Below are 17,412 nucleotides of genomic sequence, written 5' to 3' on the forward strand. Positions count from 1 at the left end.
AACTCATCCCAAACCAGATTATTAAGTGATTATAAAGTTTATTAGAAACTTTATTGCAAGATAAACAGAAAGATTATTAGTGTCTGAGCTATAAATTGGTTCTGCAGAAAGGTCTGATTTCTTAGACTAACTTGACAGATAACTTTAGGAAGAAAGTAACTTGTGATTACAATGAAGCAATGAACTTGCTTCAAAATTTATCCATCATGTCAATGCCGTACTGGTACATGGACTGGACAAGCTGGTAGACCAGGTTGCTTTTGGAGACAGAAGTGTGGAAGATCAGTTTTTATGACTGTATTTCATGGATCTTTTTGTGTCTGGCACTTTAGATAGGCAGGACATCTCAGGGAACTGAGTAAAGGAGAAATAAAGTTCATGAAATTCATATGAATATGTATTAACTTGCCAGAAGCAACTGCAAACAGCTACAGAAGGTAACCTGCAGGTAAGAACCATCTTCAGAAAATAATGGAATCAAATAATCAGAAGGATCAGAACAGTCATTTTCTCTTATTCTAAGTAATCTACTAGAAGCCGACAATTACATTCTCACTTTGTTATTGTTGTTGTTAAATCTCCTAAGACTATCACAGCTTTTAGATGCATGTATTTATCCATAGATCTACTTATCCAAAATACAAAATAGATATGAAAATGCATTCTATGCTTGTTTCTGCATCTACCTCTGTACAAACAGTGAACAGAATAGGAGTATTTAAAAAATATGAATGAAATGCAGAGGGAAAAATTATCAATATTTTATAAGGCAAACTAGAACTCCAAATGAGAAAGGACTTTTCAAAACAAAAGTTATTAGAACAAATCTAGGCTAATTTTGATATCAAGGCTTCAACTTTGGCACTCTGAACAGGGCTGCAGGGAAACAATCTTGTGTTATAAGCATCCAGATATGGAGAATCTACCCTTGCTTTTACATTTTGGTATACTGGATATGAACTCTGCATGAAAAAAATATATATATACTTCTAGTAAATAGTTTCATTTAATCTTTCTTAATTTTTGCATATTTCATTCCCATTGTATTGTTTATTGATAGAATAAGCAGACTTTTAGCAAATATCCAGTACTTTTTTCCTGTGAAAATAGTTAGAAATTGTGATCAAATAACTCTTCAGTCCTCTTTTTATTTAAATAAACACTCTAAACTCTTAAAGCTTTCTGTGACCATTAATTTTTCTGTGTGTGTGTCTCTGAAGATCTCTGACTTATAATTTTCCAACATTTCTTTCCATTGTAAAATATGCTATTACAGCTGTAGTACTGCAAATGAAAACAAGCTGAATGGAGTTGTCTGCACATTGGAGGGAAGGGATGCCAGGGGATGCACCTTGACATGATTGAGAAGAGGGCTTGTGTAGACTTCAAAACTTGCACAAGGCCAAGTGCAAGGTCCTGCACTTGGGTTGGGGCAGTCCCACACATGAGTGTAGTCTGGGAGAGAAGAGGATACTAAACAGCCCTGAGGAAGAGGAGTGGGAAATACTTCTGGATTAAAAGCCCAACATGAGCAAGCAGTACAAGCTTGCAGCCCACAAAGCTGCAACTTTAAAGCCATCTGTATTCTCGATTACATCAAAAGAAACATGACCAGAAGGTCAAGGGAGATGATTCTTCTCCTTTACTACAGGCTTGTGAGAAACTAGCTGAAGTGCTGCATTCAGCTCTAGGATCCCCAACATGAAAAAGATGTGGAGCTATTAGAATGACTTTAGAGGAGGCCCATAAGAATGATCAGAAGGCTGGAAAAGCTCTCCTAAGAGAGGCTAAGAAAATTGGGGCTATTCAGTCTGGAGCAGAAAAGGCTCCTTGGAGACTTTACTGTAGACTTTCGGTATTCAAAGAGGGGCTACAAGAAAGATCAGGAAAGACTTTTTATCAAGGAACATAGTGATAGTACAAGGGTAAATGTTTTTAAGCTAAAAGAAAATGAATTCTATATTTCAGGGAAAAAATCTTTACTCAGAGAGAGGTGAGGTATTCAAAGGAGCTGTTTCGGCCCTTGAAAGAGCTTGATGCCAGATTGGATGGGTACCTGGACTACCTAATCTATTGGAATGTGTCCCTGCCTGTGAAAGGGGAGTTGAAACAGGTTTCTTCTGGCCCAAATCATTCCATGACTCTATGATTCTATATTCTAGTATTTATGTAGTATTGCCCCATAAATATGTTTCTACAAATGTAAGAAATGAAAACCTCTTTCTATGCACTTTCTTCCTTGCAGACAAGGATCACTTTATCTCCTTGCTATATGCGGTTCTTTCCAAGCACTTCTTCAGGAAATCTGGATGGAATTTTTGTCCAGCACACCCATATAAATCTATTGTCGCAGTATGATTTCTTAAGTTTTGTTCCTAGATATTACAGAATTATTTCACTTCTTGTATGAGTCACAGCACACATCACATATACATTTGAATTTTAAGTTTAATTAACTTTATTTTTAAAAAATAAAAATATTTTATACAAATGCAAGATAAGCAATTATATTCTATCTTCCACTTTTTTATCTCATAAATTTGTTAGAATGTTTTTGGAGCCTTAATAGCTGCAGAGAGATTTCTATTTAATTATTAAAATCTTAGGGGCAATAGTTATTTTATTTGTCTGATCCTTTCATTACTAGTATCATGGGAAATACATTTATTATAACACAGTGCCTAGAAGTATAAAAAATATGGAAAAGTTCTCTTCAAAATGTCAATGAACTCAAGGTTTTGCAGCACTTGTATTCATCTAGCATTGCCTTGATTGTCGATAAATCACAATTTTATGTTCTTAGAGCAGTAACAATGAAGCAGCTCAGAAATTGCATTAGAATTCCAGTTGTGGTTTTCTTCCAGTACTATTCAGCATAAACATGTGGAATGGAATGTTATATTTTTATATACTTGGTAGCATTTCTTCCAAGGGACAGCTTTCTATTCACTTATTACTGTGTAGGTTATAACTTGTAGTCTGCATTTCTTCTATCAGAATGCACAGCTAGTGATATTTAACTGTAAAGAAATATATCACTAGGCAATGAATATACTCTGAAATTGCTAGCTGAACTCAACCAAGAAGAGAATGATCCCATATTAATATAGTGTATAAATTTTCAAGTGTGGGACAATGATCCCTATTTATTAACTTTTTACTTCCATATTGAAATGCTTGACCTTGCTTCAGCAGTTTTACAAATAGGAAGATCTCTGAAAGTTCAATTTTTCCCTCTAGAAAAGGAAAGTAACCAAACTGATGGGAATAAATACAGCTCAGATGATTTTTTTGTTTTTCTTCCAATGTAGCAGAAAGATGAGTACCTCTGTATCATAATAATTCAGATAATAAAAAGACCAATTGTCATAAATTGAGGAGAGGAAATATCTTGAAATACATACTTACATTATACACAGGTGGAATATTGAATGTCATTTGATGAGGGAAGACTTACCTAATACTTCTCTACATTTCTTATGATGTCTGGGCAGGTATGCAGCAAAACTGCTGGGCAACCAGTAGTACTGCAGGTGAAATCTAAGTTCAGAAGACACAAGCCTCAGGTCCTTTATACTCAATATCTGAGGCAGTTATTTGTCAGTATCAACTCCCAGACGCTTTTATGTAGTTTAAATTGGAAATACCACTGAATTAAAGACAGAGTAATCATGAGATCAAGTTAAGAACAGCTAGGACTCATCAGAACTGGATCTTGGTCATAGAAGAATGTGACTTCTGTTGTAGTGAGATAACTTAAATTGTGCAGGAAACAGTCTCAGATACTCTTTGCCAGTTCAAATGACATAAATGTTCCCAATGTGATGTATCTAAAGCATTGATGCCCAGTTTAGCATGACTTCTAAGGTACTGTCTTCCCACTGACAGGCTCTGAACACTAAATCTACAGCTTAAAAATAATGAAACAATAAAAATTCTTTAAAAAATAATAGCAATAAAAATCAAAAGATTAGCAAAAGTCTACTAGTCCCAGCGTTACATAGAAAGGAAAATACTTTTGATATTTTGTCTGAAAAGTCAGAACAACTATTCTTTCTTGGAAAGAAAAGCTCTTTTCATATAAAAAAGCTAATTTAGCATCGCCACCTGACAGAAGGACTCCCCAGAAGGAGTCCTTAGCCTTCTTTTTCCTCCTACTTGACAGACTCACATGGTTTTTAAAGAAGTCTTAGACAGTGAGAGGTGTGTATTTTTTCAGGATGAAACAAACAGCCAGTTTCTAGGCAAGCTGCTACACAAGAAACTTTATGAGTCATACTATGACAGATTAATCAATGGGTGTGCTTTGAAATTATCCATTATTTTAAAAAATTAGAAGAAACTGACTTCATTTCTACACAGTAAAAATATGTATGAAGGGAAGAGGAAATGTGTGTTCTGAGATTTACATTATTTCTTTGGACTTATTCCAAAGAGAGTGACTGCTTTTGTTAAACAGAAGCATACATTATGCTCTTTAAGGATTCATAAACCTCAGTTTGATACTTACCCAAATGTAAGACTTTTCTTAGTACTGAGACTGCCACTGATGTTCATAATCTATATGTGCCTATTGATGGTAGATGGTTAGTTATGGTTAGAGAAAATGACTGTGTGTGGTCCTCAAAACACAACGTTTTAGAATGTGAGAGGTTGCACATATGGCAGAATAGGTCAGGACAAGAACATATAAATGTCATTGCAGAGGGAGAGGGAAAAAGGAATATGATTCACAAGAAGAACTGGAAGTGCCCAAAAATTACACCTCCAAAATCTACCATCTGGTATTAGCATTTCACTGACCTTGTAAGATTAATTCTAGAGATTACATCCACTGAAGGAAAAAAAGTAGACAGGCTGCAAGTCTTTAGCATGAAGAAAAGTGTAATAGAACTGTATAAAATCAAGAATATCATTCAATATGACCTTCCTACTTGAGAAAGCAAAACATCTAAATGGCAGTAACGAAATAATCAGGAGAAAATTCACATGATGTGAAGAATAAAACAATACAATTCCTTTCTACATGATACTTGATTACCAAAAGACTAAATGGTTTCAAAAATTAATTAGACGAATTGCTTGCAGAAAGATAATCCCAAATATGTAAACATGTAAATCCGCATCATAAAATATTGCAGGTTGAGAAAATATCTATAAATACTTGTTTCTATATGCTTACCTAGGCATTCTTTATTTGACTGTTAGAGTGCTTGCTGTTCCTTCTGTAAGTCTTAATTTCTCTGCGTTGTTTTGCTATATGTATTAAACAGTATGTGAAGTGTTAAATTGGAAGGAAGGCACATAGTAGGTTTTAAGGAACATTTTGAACTATTGCTGAACATCATACAAATCTATAATGTGCAGTATCAATGTCTAAACCACAACTTAACTAAAATGGAGCATCTCTTCCAAAAAAAAAAAATACAAAATGCAGATGAAAAAGATTTCAAGTGCTATATACTTTTCTGAAGCAATGACAAGCCAGTTCAACAGTCTTCCTTCAGGGAAGTCAGTTCTCACTGCATAGCTTGTTTTCTGAGGAGCATGGCTAAATGTATTAATCTTTAAACACCAACATGAGAGAAAGGTTTAAAAGGGCTATTTATTCATTTACTTGTGAAGAAATTCTTATGTTGCAGGTGCCAAGGTGTCATGTACATAGATGCAGACAGTGGCAGATCTCAGATTGTTTATTTTGATGTCAACATTCTCTTAAATTGATCCATTAAATTGCAGTGGCAGACTTCTCAAAATAGAAGTTTATCTTGTACATAAAAGCACAGGCCATGTTATTAAGATCATTTTCAAAAAAACTTGGCACTCTGGCGGAATTAGGTTGTGATAAGTTATACTTTCGTTAAAAGTAAGCTAGAGTTGCTTTTAGATTCATATTTGAAAGCATGAGCAAACTGAATAGAAATCTGAGAAAGTTATACTGATGAATAAGAACTTATTTAGATTATTGAAATGGTGTTCAACAATAGGATTCAGATTGTTGCATCATTTATTTTATGTGTCGTATAACTGATTCTAGATGGATGAGAGAGTATTTTACAAACAAGTCATCTCATCATTTTTTCTTTATTTTTTTTTTTCTGCCAAAAATCAGATTGTTTGTTTTTCAGAGTTCTCAGTGTCTTCAAAAACCTTATTTTTTTTCATGGGATGCAACTTTTCCGGAAATCATGCTCTCTTTTCTGTGATGATTGCCTGACTAAGTTGTGCGCTGCATCGTAATTACTAGTAAGTAGAACAAAGGAAAAGGAAACCTGGCACTATATGGTCTGAACTTCCTTTCTCTACAGATCATCCTTAATGCAAATTTCAGAGAAAATAGTGTCAATTTAAACAATAAAATAAACAATACAACATCCAAACTTCCTCAGAAATGAAGACTGTGAACCAGAAGAATATTTCAGGAAGTATAGTGGAACAGCCTGGGCTGGTATCCAGCCTATAGCTATTAAAATAAATAAATTAATTAAAACATTCTTAGGAGACATACAAGGCAGTTTTATATATCCTAGAACTGTTCTGGTCTCCAGCCATTTGTGCCTTTTCACACAGAATTTTTTTCCATGTAAGTAGTAGTGTATTTTTTCCTTGTAAGAAGTCCTCTTTCACTGTTTTTCCCTTTGAAGCTATGTAAATATTTATCTTATTTAAGATTTTTTTTGGCAGAGAGATGTGATAAAATATATAATAGCAGAATAGCATTTTCATAGAATCATAGAATGGCTTAGGATGGAAGGGATCTTAAAGACTATGTAGTTCCAAGCCCCCTGCCACGGATAGGGCTGCCACCCATTGGATCAGCATGCTGACATACAGTTGAGTGCCATGATATCATCATGTCACCGTTCATTCCAGGTCTCACAGCATCAATATCTACTTACTGCTTTAGCATTTACCTTGACTGCAATGAAAAATAACAGAGAAAAAAAGTCCAGCAGGCACGGTAAAAAAAATAATCAAGAGGACAATCCTTGACAGTCTGCTCAGGTATCCATTCAGCCCAATCTCTCCTCTGACAATAACTGCTGATACCAAACTGAGAGCAAGTAAACAGGTCAAGACAGAGTGCTGTTTCCTCCAGTAGCCACTCATCCACTTACAATCCTACCTGCAGATTATGTCTTCATTTCACTTTACAGTAATTCTTGATGGAGTTTCCTTCCATGAATCTCCTTGATCACTTTTCAAACCAATTTATACAGGAGTATGTATAGAACAGGTCAACTATGCATTTGTCATCCATCACATTCTCTGACCAGATATTCAGATACTTATCTGTGTATTGCACAAAAATTATGCTGTGAGTTGACTGTCTTGACTATTTTCACTACAAAATAGAAGTGAAATTTGACTTATACCTGATGATAATCACATTACATTGAAGTTTTTACACCTATTTACATTTTGCCTATATTTACCTTGGGAAAAAAAAATCTTCTATTGTTGAAATAAGTAAGATGAGAATAGAAATTGTTTTACTAATACCATATAATTTCACAGAATTTAACCAAATTGTTCACTAGTTTATCTGGAAAGTGTAACTGAAAAAAAAACAAACCAATAAACATCAGGAGTAAAATAATTACTAATCTGGCAGCCAGATTTTTATGAATTTCTAAAGATTTTTAGAAAAATCTAAAGTATTGATGGTAAGTGTAAAAACATTAAAAAAAACAAACAAACAAACAAAAAAAAAACCTGCCATTCCTAACCAAGCTTGTTTATAAAATATGCTTCATAGAAGTGCAGATCAGAGAATGCTTAATTTGCCTCTCTTGCAATAAAATTTGTACTTTAAACAGGACTGATATGAAGATCATGTATACACAAAGGGGATCTAGGCTATAAATTAAACTAGAAAACTATTTTAAATACAGAACATAACATATTTGTTTTAGTCTAAAAGAATGATCAGAGGTTTTCCCATGGCACAGTAGTTAGTGACAAAAGGAAAATGTCAGTAATGAAGTAATAAATAATGAGGTTTATCATCATAAAATATTATATCTACGGCAAAGATGGGAAAAAAATTAGGGAAATGTTCTTCATATAACTAAGATCAGCATTATCAAGATTTAATAGCTGGACATTAAACAATGTGGTAAGGAGAAAGACTGACATCTTCTGTTAAATCTAACCTAAGTGTACTTTCTTTAAGCTTGAAACCATTTCCACTTGTTCTATCACTCAGATCCTGCTTAAGAATCTGTCCCCTTCTTTCTTATAGCTCCCTTTTAGATACTGAAAGGCCGCCATCAGGTCACACTACAATCTTCTCCTCTTCAGGTTAAACAGCCCCAGATCTCTCAGCCTGTCCTCCTAGAAGAGGCACTCTATCCTGTGGATCATTTTTGTGGCCCTTCTCTGAATGCACTCATACAGGTCTATGTGTCTCCTGTAATAAGGATTTCACATCTGGACACAGTACTCCAGATGAAGCCTCACCAGCACAGAGTAGAGGAGCAGGATCACCTGTCTCGACCTGCTGTCCATCCTTTTGATGCAGACCATGGTACAGTTGGCCTTCCGGGCTGCACATTGCTGGCTCATGTCCACCATTAATCCACCAGTACCCCTGCTCTTTTTCAGTAGGGCTGTGCTTGATCCTTTCATCCCCCAGTTTGTATTGGTTTTGGGGATTGCCACGAACCAGGTGCAAGATCTTGCACTTGGAGTTGTTGAACATCTTCATCAGTGAGCTGGATGAAGGGATAGAGACCACCTTCAGTAGGTTTGCTGATGATATGTAGCTGGGAGGAGTGGCTGACACACCAGAAAGATGTGCTGCCATTCAGTGAGACCTGAAACAGACTGGAGAGCTAGGCAGAGAGGAACCTTACAAAGTTAAGGATTGACAATTATACAGACTTACAGCTGGGGAGGAATAATTGTACACTTCAATACAGGTTAGGAGCTGACCTGCAAGGAGAGGAACTTCAGAGATGGACCTTGGTGTCCTGGTGGACAACAGGTAGGCCATGAGTCAGAAGCATGCCATTGCAACCAAAAAGGCCTAGATATTCTAGGGTACACTAAAAAGAATGTGGTCAGCAGGTCAAGAGACGTAAACCTCCCCCTCTATTCTGCCCTGGTGAGGCCACATCTGGAGTACTGTGTCCAGTTCGTGGCTCTGCAGTTCAAGAAAGTTGGGGAACTTCTAGAAAAAGTCCAGCAGTGGGTTACAAGGATGATTAGAGGCCTGGAGCATCTCCCTTATGACAAAAGACTGAGGTACCTGCGCCTGGAGAAGACTGAAAGGAAATTGTATCAATGCTTAAAAACTTATAAATGATGGGAATAAAGCGGATGGGTTCAGATGCTTTTCAGTGGTTCCCAGAGAGAAACCGAAGGACAATGGGAACAAACTGGAACCCAGGGAGTTCCATCTGAACATGAGAAAAAACATTTTTATACCCAAAACATGGGTGACAGAGTACTGGAACAAGCTGCCCAGAGCGGTTGCGGGGTCTCCTCTAGGTTCAAAGCCCTCTTGGATGCTTTCTTGTGCAACTTACTCTACAAAATCTGCAAGGGGGTTGGACTAGATGATCTCCAGAGGTCCCTTCCAACCTCTATGATTCTCTATCATTTTTCAGAGAGACAACTTGTGTATTCTGGATCAAAATCTTTGGACAGATATCTGATTTTCTTTCAATCTCTCCTGAAAAGAATACAAGTTTTGGTTCCCTCTCCTCTTCTCTCCTCTCAGTCTCTCTCAATGACTTTCCTTGATTATCACTTTCCAGGTTCTACAGGATGACTGCTCCTCAGACCTGACATGCAAAAAATGGTACTGTTTGAATGTTCTGGGGCACAGGTAGAACAGTGCTTTCATTGAACTGAGATACTTCTGTAAAATTCTTACAAATTGAAGTAGTTTGGAATGTTTTAGTGCCATTTAATCCCTCCTACCATTCATTGTTGAACGTCCTGCACATATAACTCTCACCAATTAAAGAGAATCTCTAGGAAAAAAGAACAACAAAAAAAAAAAACATGGAACATCTCATTATTTTCTTCTGATTAATGTCTTTTTGCAAAGTTGGAAATTCATCAACATATAGTTAGATTTTGTCTTGTCTCACATGTGAAAAGTTAATAATTCTTTCAGATGTGTTGTAATAACTGTTTTTTTTTTTTTCCCTTTCCATCTGGAAGGCACATAATAAATTCTTCCGGAGGTTAAAAAGCCCTTGAAACTGAAGCAAAAGGAGAACTCAGATCTTTGAGGCAGTGAAGATCTCAGTGGGATATGGAAACACTACAATATTCATATGCCTTGATTTAAATAAGATATTAGCATATTAGTTCAGCATGAATGTATGCACAAAATAAAACTGATTCTTAACTTTAACGACTCTCCTTGAGTACTACAGGAACACGAGAGGTGCTCCTGCAATTCCCTTTCTAGATCCCCATCCCCGCTTTATAAGAAGATCAAAAAGATGTTAAATGAGAGAACACTATCTCAGAGCTCAGGCACCTGGAGCTAAACTCTGTCACATTTGGGAATTAAGTTCATTAAATTGCTTATAAAATGCTTTTTCTCCTCTAGTAGGTGGTGATGAATGGTTAAGTCTGAGGTACTGCAGTTGTCTTTGATGGGCAGTCTGCTTCAAATGAGTTGAAGTTCTGTGAGAATCTTTCTTTGCTTTTTGGCTCAAAGCTTGCTTCCTAAGGTATTTCTTGTGATAAGACTGACTTGTCTAGGAGATCAGTGATGGGTGTTACTGTGTGGCAATCAACATCACTGTGTGGACAATTTTAGCTGTTTGTCCTCAGAAGATAGTGCTCAGGACTGTTTACTAGTGGAAGATCTATCCTGTGACCAAATAGCTCCTGCTTGCCATGGGAGACTGGGGGATGATGCCATTGTATTCTGTGAAGGCAAGATACAAGTGAGTGCCTCCCTGCTCCCTCTTATCTGCTGGCAAGGCCCAGAAGATAGGAACAAAGGAGTTTCTTCTGAGATGCCAAAGCCAGAAGCTGCCACTCCAAAGAGAGCTGACTCGACCACTTTGGAACCATTGAAAAGGGGCCATCATCACCATGGTCACCATCGTCATCAACAGAATAACAATGCCCGACAACCCAGCACTACTGAAGATCAATTACTAAACTACAAACCGTGCTGGATCCATGGTGGTGACTATCTCCCACTTGCTTCCCATAAAGACTCCTTGCTTCTTCTTTCCTATCTTTTCTGTCACCCTCCTTCCCTTCCCCATTACCCTAATTCATAACAGTGTTCATCCTCCCCTTTCCCATCTCCCTGATTAAGATCCGTAATAAACTGGTCGAACCAACATTTGAACCGTTGTTTCTTAATCTCATGCCAGGTATACAGATATTAAAAGAACTTGCTCTCCCTCCTAGAAATTGGAATGAGACAGTTCTCACTTTCTTTCCTTCCCCTCCTGGTTCTAGGAAGAGTGGTACTACAAGGAAAGTGCCCTTTCCTATTAATTCAAACTTTTAGTATGTGTGGTTATTGATGGCTTGAGTAAAGAGGGATTGTTTGGTATCCTCCAGCTGAGAATAACTATGTCCAGCTGAAAATAACTATGTATGCAAAACAAAATAAAACAAAACAAAACAAAAAAGCACAGAGAGGATTATTTTTTTTAAAGGACACATTTTGCTTTAGTCTTTTGAACCAAAAAATATGTTTTAACTACAAGTTAGAAAAATTTCTGTTCTCCACCTAAGCTAAATATCTACTGATAATTTTGACAACATTGCTAAGTGTGTCTGAATATACACTTCATCCTTGAATGCTATTTGTTTGTAGAGGTATCTGTATTGTTTGTACATTGTATTTATTTGAATAGTAAAATCTACTTTACTTCCAAAGTCATGCAATGATTTGACTGAGGTAAACGTTTCAATACATTCTCTGCAATACAAATGCTCTTGACAGAGGAAATTTAACTATGATTTTTTTTTTTAAATAAAAATTTGCAAACTCAAAATTACCCTGGCTTTTCTTTTCCTGTGTTGTGAACTACAAAGCCATGTTGGTGATGTATCATAACAAACTATGAAAAAAGTTCACAAAACTCGATGCTAATAATGTATTTTGAAAAAGCAAACGGGAATGGGAGATAAAAGATTCTTTTTTGGAATGTCAATTAAAATGATACCAGTAAATGAAGGCAGATGGGACAGTGAAATATGTGTAGATTCCAACTGCCATCTGTCTGTGACTTATTATCCATCTGATTGCAGGTTATCATTGTTTTTCTGTTATCATTAAACACTTCTTATTTACCTTGTTACACCACTTCTGCATTTAACGTTGAGACCTTCACAGATTTGAGTGCTGTTATCTCCAGTGACTGATAATTTATGTAAGTCCTTTTTGTGTCCTTACTTCTGTTCAGCAGGCATCTAAAAGTGAATATTGCTCTCAGCTTAGATTGCTGAGTAATTAATTTCTACCTTCTCTATTCCTGCGTTGCAGCCTTGGGTTATGAGTTTCAAGTAATAATTCACTGTTGCATATGGTTCGTCAAGTTAAATTCTGCAAACTTCTGATAAAGTCCAATTTCCATGCTACATTTAATAGCTGGTCCCTTGGAAATTAATCCCTCTCCATCTGTGATATATGTTTTCTTCTACTTAGTGCCACAAATGGATTTTTTACCCTGATCTGTAGTGATCTGGTTGCCTCTCTTGCAGAATTCACTACAAATGACATGACTCTATGTGCTACTTTTTCTCTCCCTTGTACGGTTTTAACTCTGAAGATTACACCACAAGTTGGAATGTCAGATTTGCAGGTGGCAGAACTACACATACCTCTAATTTGAGATTGGTAGCAATGGTGAAGTTTGAGTACAAACCTAAACATTCTCAACACTGGTGCAAATGCAAAATTTCTGATCTAGCCCCTAGACATAGGCTTTCCACAAAACGTCCGAAAGTGGATTGATGACACCTTCTAAGATTATTTCTCATTAGCTCAGTAAGGTTTATTTTCATGTTGCTGAGCCACTGCAACTAATTATGTGTTCAGCATAAGCTGCTACCTTAACTATACTATTACATGTTCATTAAATGGTGACTCACCCTTTCACCAGAAATGTGTCTCTTTCACTTGACATCAAACTTCCTACCTCATTCATGTCATATAAAGATCATAACTAAAGACCTGGAGTTAAGGTTACAGAACTTGTGAGAAACATTTTACTCTTTCTCAACTCTAAATGACTGGTCTGTTTTTTAAATTTAGACATTTGTTTCTCACCATTCTTAGTGCTGATTTAGTGGTTGCCAATCCTGCCAATGGCAGGGAGTTGGAATTAGATGATTTTTAATGTCCAACCCAAGTCATTCTATGATTGTATGATAATCATAGACACTTTCCCTCAAGATTTTCATTCTCTCCCTCTAGTATTCCATTCCCAGACGTGACTGCAAGTACTAACCTTCCCGTTCTCCTGTTCAAAAAGGAAAACTATATGCTTTTATAGTGAGTAGAAAACATGTAAAGATTAGCTGATGCTACTGCATTGATGTCTTGCAGTGAGTATATGATGTCAGTTGAAGTATGCATCATTTACGGAGTGCTGGATTACAGACTCTCATATCCTGAAAATTCTTTGCTGACAGTCACGGACTTCTGGAAACTGGACACAGCCAAAAGGATAGCACAGATGCTTTTGATGTGCTTAGGTGACCTCTGAAAGTCTCTGCTGGGATGCAGCTGTTAGCAATATCAACAATGGACACTGAGCGAGGAGTCAATTAAAAGAAATAGTAATTTTAATGGAGAATTATGCTCTGATCAGATTCCAGGTGAGAATTCAGTCTCATACAAAAACTAATTCAATTAGATAAGCACACGTAAGGAACGTTTATTTCATGTTTTCATCCCACTTGTGTTAATTTCTTCTTCCTCTGCCTAACTCAGACTTTATAATCTGTATTTCCATTAAAATTTTTTGCTTTGTAATACCCATCTTTGGTTATGTTCAAAAAAAAAAAAAAAAACACCACTGGAGGTGTTAAAAAGTCAGCAAGCAATATCCTTAAATGTTCTGATATGTGTATGAGGACTGCTACAAAAGTAATGCTTCCTGTTTTATGTTTGTACACAACATTAGTGGTGGATAGTGGTGGTATGGGAGTAGAGATTGAGCCTTTCCACCAATACTACACTAAATTTGGTTGCTGTGCAAGAGATGGCAGCAGAGGGGCAGTCTGACAAAATGTTATCTGACATGAAAGCAAGGTATGAAGCAAAGTTGTGTAGTTGAATTTCTCTGTGTAGAAAACAATTGCACCCATTGACTTCACCACACTTGCTGAACATTTATGGGGACCAAACAGTGGATGTGACCACAGTGAGGCTGTGGGTAGTGTGTTTCAGCAGTGGTCACAGCATCAGGAAACATAAGCCATGTTTTGGATTGCCATGCAGACTTTTGCGAGCATGGCTCTCATGCTCGCAATGCGGGCTCTAGTTCATCAGTGATAAAACCGCACAGCTAATGGTGGTGATTGTGTTGAAAAACAGTGGATTTGGCTGACTACTTGTTCAGTCAGTGGTATTGTGCTCTCTATCTGTTGTTATTTTCTTGGAAATAAATAGGAGGCACTATTTTCAGAGTGACCTATATAGAGTTGCTCCAAGCAAAGTGTTACACAAAACGACCTGTTGTATAATTCTGTAAATTCAAAATCTTTCACTGTTCCAAATTTTGTGTCAGGCTGAACAGCATAAGTACTGAGTCTCCATGTCAAGTAACAATTACCTGCCTTGAAACATACAGATGCATAGTTCCATCACACAGTATTTGCCATGCTAAATCATAATGATGTGCAAGCCTGCAAGTTAAATGTTCTAATTTAAGAAGTCAGTGACTGTGGAAATCGAAATATTATTTCATTTTATGAAATAAATTTAACTTGGGTCATTTTAGCTATGCACCGTGCCTCTTCTCAATTTAAATCTCTTTCTGTCTTGTTATTTTTGAGCTACACTGTACAACCTTCATTCAGATTGATTCAATACGAATTCAGATGTATAGTCCCATTTTACTCATCCATTAAGCTTCCTTGATTTGAAAGGACCTACTCAACTGATTTGACAGAAAAAGTGTTCCACAAGTTCCTATACAAAGCTGTTTTGGTTAAGATATTTCCACACTGGGAAAAAAAAAATTGAAAATTGAAAATTGGTTTTGCAATCCCTTACCTGGTGTTTATTAGTGTGATTCGACTGTATGCCATTCTGTGTCAGTTAAGGTTCACTTTATATTAATAAAAATTACAGTAATACAGAAAGGCATGATGTGCTTGGAAATCCATATTCTAGATTCTCTGGAAAACAAATCGTGATCATGTTGGAGTCTCCCATTAGAAAACACTTGAGCAAATGATGAATAATGCTTCTATGATTCTGGAAGTAAATTCAAAGCAGGTGGACAAGGCAGCAGGAGGCCATTTTGAGGAGAAATGGGCAGTTTCAGTCTCATTACATATTCTCAGCTCCACCTGCTTACATAATGACAAACAGCCAGACATTAATAACAGTGTGTAAGGACTTCCCATTGAAACAAAGATGCTGAAGTTGTAAATGAAGTTTCCAATTGTTGCTAGTAATGAAAAAATAATTAATTTTGAAGGAAAACGAGTGTGAAACCATTATCAAGATAAATACTAAGCTATGGAAAAAATACTGTGCTGTTAAGGATCCTGTTCCTTTTTGCTGTTGTCTACATCTCCTCTTTTGTTTTCCAGTGGCAACCTGTGCTGAAAGTCTGTAGGAGTCATGATAACCTGATTACTACCATCAGTGAGCTGATTGCATTTTCATCCTGTCCTAATCATTGACTGCAGGAACTGCATTCTTCCTGGCACAAACTTCTACAAGAGTGGAAGTATTGGCTTCCTCGTACATGGATGATGCTATTTTAGAGTAGATTTAACTGAGCACTACTTACATTTGGAGCTATGCTTTATTATTAATTGATTAAACCAGCAGACACAGATTAGTAATCTGGATTTTTGTCAATTTATCCACAAAGCACAGTCATCTTGTTTGTCAACCTGTAGATGGTTTATTCCATTACTCACCTAAGGCATCTTCTTTACCAACTAATTAACCAGACATTTTGTATTAGTTTTCAGGTACCAGTCTGCATTTTCAATTTTTATTTTAAAACAACAAGGTTGTCTGCTTAGTGACTTTTCTACTCAATGATCCCTGAGTTCTCTTGGTGATTTATTCTACGACAAATTAGGAAGCTGTTTTTATGATTAACTTTACCAGGGCTGTGACAAAGAGCTCTTCAATAAAGCAAACCTCCTGGGAGAAACAGAGGCCAAATTCCACTCTCTCTGTTGAAAGAATGAATTACTAGTTTGTGAGAGAAATAAAATAGACTTAATTCTCTCAAGATTTGGAATAAAGTGTGAGAGTTTGCTTTGAGGCATGCCACTAATCATCCAAAATTTAAAAACAAATTCTATAGAAATTTAAGAACATTTTAAAACAGCTTTTTCAGTTGGTCTTCTAGTAAAGGTTGAGAGATTTTCCTGTGTAGTAAGGCATTAAACCAACATACTGGAGTTATTTCTAATCCCACCCTGTCCCAAATAATTTGTACATTTAGCCTCTTGCCCCACAAATAAATTACATCGCTGAGTATGTAAGATAAGTCTTTGCAAATGGGGTAACTTCCTAGCTACTTGAGGAGGCATTTAAATGTTCTCTGCCTGAAGTAAGAAGAGTTAATATTAGATGAATGGAAATAAAGGGCTGCTCTGAAAGTAGTGCTTCCCATTTTCCTGTGTTGATCCACAACGTCAGAGGCAGATGGTGGTGATAAGGCAGAAGAAGTTGAACCTTCCCACTAATACTCCATCACATTTTGTTGCCATGTGACAGATAGCAGCAGAGGGGCAGTCTGAGAGAACTGAGTGTGACACAGAACTGCATATGAAGCAAAGGTTGCACTGAATTCCTTCTTGTGGAAGAAGTGGCATCTGTTAACATTCATTGATACTTGCTGAGCGCCTATGGAGATGGAACAGCGAATGTGATCACACTGAGGCAGTGCGTGGTGCATTTCAGCAGTGGTGACAGAGGAGTGATAGTGATAGTGTTATGAATGGCCTTGCAGATTCTGACTAGCATAGCAGGCAGGCTCTTGTTCATCATTGGCAAAAATGCATAGTGGTGACTATGTTGAAAAACAGTGTTTTGTAGCTGAGATTTTTTTTCTATCAGATCATGTTTTTGTATTTGTTTGTAGTGTATTTGCTTCTGTTGTTTCCATGGAGATAAATAGGAGGCATTACTTTCAGAGTAATATATGTACATTTATCCTGCCTCTACAAGCAGGGAGATGTATTCGAAGACAGGTGAGTCTCTTATAGTAATCT

Source organism: Lagopus leucura, unplaced genomic scaffold (genome assembly GCF_019238085.1).
Source record: "Lagopus leucura isolate 7727_CA_CO unplaced genomic scaffold, USGS_WTPT01 Super-Scaffold_100008, whole genome shotgun sequence".
Taxonomy (NCBI): domain Eukaryota; kingdom Metazoa; phylum Chordata; class Aves; order Galliformes; family Phasianidae; genus Lagopus; species Lagopus leucura.